General features: G+C 44.2%; 1 long non-coding RNA gene across 1 annotated transcript; it reads right to left on the reverse strand.

The window, feature by feature from the left end:
* Positions 1–394: 394 nt before the first annotated feature.
* On the reverse strand, positions 395–5832 carry LOC128822035 (uncharacterized). The gene is made up of 2 exons (XR_008441325.1): positions 5774–5832; positions 395–565 (listed from the first exon to the last, which is right to left on the reverse strand). It is a non-coding gene; the product is annotated as an uncharacterized LOC128822035 (long non-coding RNA).
* Positions 5833–6173: the final 341 nt, after the last annotated feature.

The following is a 6173-nucleotide window of genomic DNA, read 5'->3' on the forward strand; positions in this document are numbered from 1 at the left end:
TTGGGTCATTAAAGACCTCATTAAAGACCCCCTCCTGTTAGCAGGGTTTGAAAAACTCACATGGAGGCGGCACTTGGTGTCCCCACCAGCAGATGCTTTGACAATTGTGAAATATAGCTCAGCTTAAGGGGAGATTAGGCTAGTATTTAGGAAAGAAATCCATTGAGGGTTACTAAATGCACAGAAAACCCAAGCAGCTGAAGAAATTCCCAAGTTCCCAAGCTGAAGGCAGAGGTTTGGGAGGATGGTCCAGGGAAGCATCCCATTTGCTTTTTCTGGCTTTGCTTCTCACTGTTTATCACAGCCACTGCTGGAGACAGGATACTGAGCTGGAGGAGACCTTGGTCTGACCCAGGACAGCTGCTTTGATGAACACACAAGTGACACTAAAGGATCAATTTCATCCCTTTTAGACTAGGAGTGATTCAGACTCCCTGCACAGAAGAACATCAGTGAAAGGCTTGGCTGAAACTCATCTTCCTTCATTCATCACCCAAAGACCATTCCCTCAGAATCCTGTGGCTATGTAGGATCAGCCTTGGTCTTAATGTTGTTCCGAATCCTACTGCAAAAAGAAGACAATAAAAAATAATTTGTGAAGTCCTTATCCCTTCAAGAATTACAGATGAAAGTTGAAATATCATATTTTCTCAAATAATTGCAAAACTGGACAAGTAATTTGACTCCTGCTGAAATGCTACAGTATTGTAAAAATCTCCTCTGAGGATACATGTAATGGTATTCTTCATAAAAACAATCCTTAGATATGTAAAAAACTTATCCTTTGTACAGACGAATGTTCTGGTTTGTTGCATAAGTCATCAGGTCAGATGAGAATTTTTTTGCAGATACATTTTTCTATACTGTTACATTATCTCCTGTATATGACAGAGAGGTTCTAAATAGGCATGGCCCTGTGAATGATCTCAGAGTCCCTTTTGCTGTCTTTTATTGCTCTGCCTGAAAAGGCAGGTATCTGTGCCCAAATAAACAAACTTCATTAGGGAAAAGCTAAACAAAACATGAAAAAATTCAAAATCTGTCTACAAGTGGCCCAGCACAGCATGCCCCAGCTGGAGCTGTCTGCACCCGGTTGGCCAGAAGACATCAGAAGGTGTCTGGAAAACAGCTGGAAAAAAGCAGGCTCTCACAGCCACACACAGGCAAGGGAAAAAAGTTAGGAGAAATATAAGTATTAAGTGAATGTTCAAAGCTTGGCCCAACTTCCATTTAATTGTAAGTGAAAGTCCTTATTGCAGGACAGCACAAGAGGGCCTCGAATTTTATTTTCCCCTAGGATGGCTCTGTGAGTTTTTGAGCACTACAACAAAACTTAAACCCAAAAATAGTCACTATGTTTGGGTTCTCTTTCAAAAACCGGGATTTAGAACTTAGATTAAGGTCTCTAAGCAAGTAGTGTAACCCCAGGTATCGGATAATTAAGCAATACATTTCGTTTTGTTTCATTAGTAATCCATCTATATACAGGAGTGCGCACACATATGCAAAGTAGCAGTGAACTTCATTTTTGTCTCCCACATCACATGGATTCTGTGATTATTTTAACAGCAGCATTTGTTTTTCCTTATTCCCATTGTTTAATTTGAATAAAAACAACCTGCAGTCCCACTCGCAAACAGCATAAATCTCCCAGTTCAGTAATCTGTTCAGTCTAATTGTGTTTGAGCTCTGAGGCAGTATGAGAACTCAGGCAGTCCAGGAAGTGTTTATGGAGATAAGAGATTTGCAGAGAGAGGAGGGGTGGGGGGTGAAGAGTGTGATTCCTGTGGGATTTTGGTTGCTCTGGGGCTCAGGGGCTGCAAAGAGGGCTGCAGGACCACACAGCCTTGGTCCCCTCCGAGGGGCTTTGTCCTGCTTTGAGGTACCATGGAGATGCACTGAGCACCAGACTGGAAAGGTTTGGTCCCGTGTGCGTGTCCAAAGTCAGTCCTGAGGGGCTCCTGGCAGAGTCCTTCACCTGCAGGACTGTCACCTGCAGCGACATCACATCAGGACTGAAAAACAGGCACTTGGGGAGACGTGAGCACCTTCCATGTTGCCTGGAAAGCTTGTGATGGGAGAGTTAAAGAAACGCAGAGCGCATTGCGTGGCTTACAAACAAAGGCCAAAGTAAACAAAAAGCAATAACTTATCCCTCAGAAGTCATCGATTTCCCCTATTCTCACACTAGAGTGCTGCAGCATCAGGAATCTGTGTCCGCAGCCAGCACCAGGAAATCCTGACTCCCGTGGTCTAAAGCTCAACGGGATCATTAACTCTGACAGATCAGCACACAGCTGGGAATGAGACATGCGGGAGCCTCATGTGGGTAGAAAGGGCCCTAGAAAAATGATAGTGAATGGAAAAGGGTGTCAGGCTGTGTCCTCTGCTGCTTTCACACTGGGAGAGTCAGCCACGGCTTCAGAGGGCAGTGAGAAATGTGAAACAAGATGTCAAGGTGCTGAGAGTTTGAGTTCTGGAACATGGATTTTATGAAGTTATACACAGCAGGGAAAAGAGGGCTCTTTCTAAATTGCAAAAATAATCAAGGAAAACTTAATATTAAATGCTTATTAACTAATTAAAGGTGTATACAACCAGTTTCCAAATTAATTTGCTCTGGAGAGCTTGGAAACTCTTGGAAGTTGTTGAATCCAATGTCAGAAGAGCACAGGAACATAGAAGGTAGTGACTGCCTTCCTATTTGCACACGGTGAGCAAGTAATACAGGAAGTTTCCTGAGACCAGCCAGGGGACACATTGTGATCCTGGAAAGGAAGGTGTTGAAGAGGCATGAAAATTGAATAAATTACTGATTTCATGGTCCCTGTAAAAGCTGTTGAGAACTAGGTAAACAAACTCATTTTCCCAGTAGCATTAATGTAGTGGGAAATGAAAGGATTAATTTGATTTAACTTGTGACAGAACACTTATAAACCATGCTAAGGGGTTATGTCTTGCAGATGGGGTGTTTTTAAAAGCATATCCCTTCTAGCTGTGTTGCCTTAGCTGTTCAAAGCTGAAAATTTCTAAAGACATTTCAAGGAATATGGTTTAAATGCCTGCCTGGAGACATGCAGCTGTCACACAAGTAAGTCTGCCTGAAGCCTTTCAACAATGAAGGCAGAAGTCAATGTTCCTTAAATTATGTAGATTAACAGAGAGGATGTGGAGATGAAGTAAGAGTATCAGTGGGCAGTACAGAACCACTAGGATGTCCTGGCTTCTTGATTTGGGTAGCTAAACAGGACAAATGTAAAAGCAAGGTTTCCAGGTTTGCTGTTTGGACTTGGCAAATCTCTGCTAAGATACAAAAATATATGAAAGCCTCTACAATATTTGGAACAAGCAGCTATCAAACATAGTCCAGAAGAGATTGCTGAGGGACAATAATGCTGGAAGCAAAAATTCACAACAGGAAATACATGTTTAAAATGCAGGTGCTGTGTCTGATTGACCAGGGACATAAGATTGAGTTACTACAGATGAAGTCCTTAACTCAATGTACAGCTGCAGACAAGAGCTGCTTTTGAGGTGATAGCAAACACACTGCACTTCCAAATTTAAAGAGACAGGTTTTTAATTGATCAATTTAAGATACACCTTTTCCCATCTTACTGCTTTTCCAGTGCTTTCTCACAAATGTTGGCTCTTTCATTTATACAGCCAAAATGGAATTGCTGGGTATCAAGGACACCCTCACACGGTTCACTGCCATCATCTCCTGGCTTCCTTTGGATCCCCCTATGGCTTTGACATAACAGCTTACAGAGCCATCTAGACACAGGCAGGTATGATTTTACATGATGAGATAGAAAAGATGATATGAAGCTCTTACTTGGACAGTTTATAGTAGACCCTCATCTCCTCTAGAGCAGTTGCCTGGACACAGGCAAATGCACATTAATCTTTTAATCACACATTTATGTTCTGCACATGGCCCAGCAGCAGAGTGCTGGTAGTTTTACTCTGCCACCAAATTGTCCCAGGCTTTGCCTTGCTTTGTCAAGTCACCAGATGTACTGGGGACTAGCAGATATGATGTCCCCTGCTGCTCCCCTCTGTTAGTTGTGTGCAACAGGGCGCACAAACCCTGTCCTTATCTTCACCCATTTCTTCTATTCCAATTCAATTCAAGTTGGCGTCTTATCTCCAAAGCCTCTCAGGTAAGTCCTGACAAAACCATGAGTCAGTTCCTCAGATGAATTGCAGATACCTCTACTGCCCTGATCCCCTCAGGTCGCTGTCTGGGAGGTCTCCACCTCAGCACAGGGAGAGTTATAAGAAACACATGCCTAGGGTTCTATAGCCTGTGGCCTGCTGTGGCACAGCTGCTGACTTCCTGGATACTTGCTGGTCCTGGATACTTTATCCAATGTCCACTTTAGAGCTATTGGGATTCTTTTGGGGATTTTTGCTCTGTTCACAGAGCAGCCAGCCTGGCTGTGCTTCCTTGCCACACCTGCAGAACAGGAAATGGCCCAGTACCTCACAGAAGAAAGGGCAGAGGCCACTGTTCATGCAGTGCGTAGAGAGGATGAAGAGGACCAACCCCACAGCTCTTCCTCAGTGCTCTGAGTAAAACCAGAGCCTGGTGGTGGGGCCCAGCAGAACAACCTATGTCATTTTTGTGTGGAAGAGCCTTCAGCCTGACTATCCCGTCAGCAATACCCCATCACCCAGCAAACTGCTGTGTTCATTGGCATGCTCCCCTGTTTATTTAGGTGTGACAGGTTTCCACTGTTATGTGGATCAAACTTGCCTCGATAGGTTCATTCCAAGCACTGCTTGTGTGCTGTTTTGTTGACATTTCCTAGGCATGCAGGGCACCAAGGAGATTAATAACATTCATCCAAATGTTTTTGCAGAGGTCGGTGCAAGAAAGAAATACTGGTTCTGACCTTGCAGACTTGAGATACAGATAAGAGGCATTCAGAATGTGAAGGGACTTAAGTCTTGTTGCAGCAGAGGGAGAATGTTACCATCCACAGGATTTCAAGCTGGGGTTTTTGTTGTTTTTTTTTTCTGGAGGCTCAGTGCTACTCCCTCTAATGCAGAACCTCAGGGCAGAACTGCTCTGTACAGTTGGAGCCTACAAAGGAGGGTGGTTGAGCACTGCAGAAAAAGCCTCATGCAATGTGTCTCTTCAAAGTATCATCTCACCATCATCTTCAGCACACAGACTGTCCAGTTCTGTTCATCTTTAATCTATAGTTTTCACCTGCAATAACCTGAGGAGTGATACTGGGACACTGACACACACAGTAATACTTTGTGATCTCAGTTCCAAAGCTTGCAGGAGGTATAGCTGGAACAACCACAGCAGATTTTAGCTCTCTGGAGCCAGAAAGGACATAATTTACCTGCTCCCTAAGAAGAATCTGTGCTGGCACTCACAATAATGTAAATTTAAAAAAAAAAATTAAAATAACCAAACTTAGAACAGAATTGAAAAAGAGGAAGATGTACATGCAAGGTTTTGGGTGGATTTCCAGCACCATCAGGACCTCCTAGGAGCTTCTGTATCTCAGGACTAAACTTTTCCATGTGCAGTTACGTGTACTGATGATTGGATTCCTGACACACAAACACACAGTGGGGCCCCATCCTCAAATACCAGCCCTTCCATTGGCTCTATTCCCAAATGCCAAGGGGGATCCAGCCTGCCTGACCCTGAACATAACATGGCACAATGCTCACGGAACTGAGAGGCCTCTGGCTGACCCCATGAAGGCTCCTGAGGGCAAGGTCTGAGTTTTGCACAGCTGTGTACCTGGCTCAAGGAGTGACCTGCTGCTGGGGATGTAGGAAGACTTGCTTCCCTGCCTTCTGCAGGTAGAGCAGCCCTGTGACATCACATCTGTCCACCTGATGGCAAAGCCACCACTCCTGTAGAGTCACTTGTAGCTTCAGAGCCATGGAATTGCCACAATGTGTGCCACCAAGGCCATTTCCAAGCTGTGACTCAGTCACAGACAAACTCCTTTTTCCTGGTCTGCTTCCTGTTTTCCCACTTCCCTCAAAGCCAAATTTGCCTCCTGCATTAGAAGAACTGCAGAGAGTTTTCTTCCTGCTGCCAAAGTGGAATTCATTGTCTTTCACTGTGCCATTCTGGCCCTTGACACTTTCTTGTGCATCCTATTCTCCCTCAGATACATCCATGTAAAAACAGT

This window comes from Vidua macroura, chromosome Z (assembly GCF_024509145.1).
Source record: "Vidua macroura isolate BioBank_ID:100142 chromosome Z, ASM2450914v1, whole genome shotgun sequence".
In the NCBI taxonomy this organism is placed as follows: Eukaryota; Metazoa; Chordata; class Aves; order Passeriformes; family Viduidae; genus Vidua; species Vidua macroura.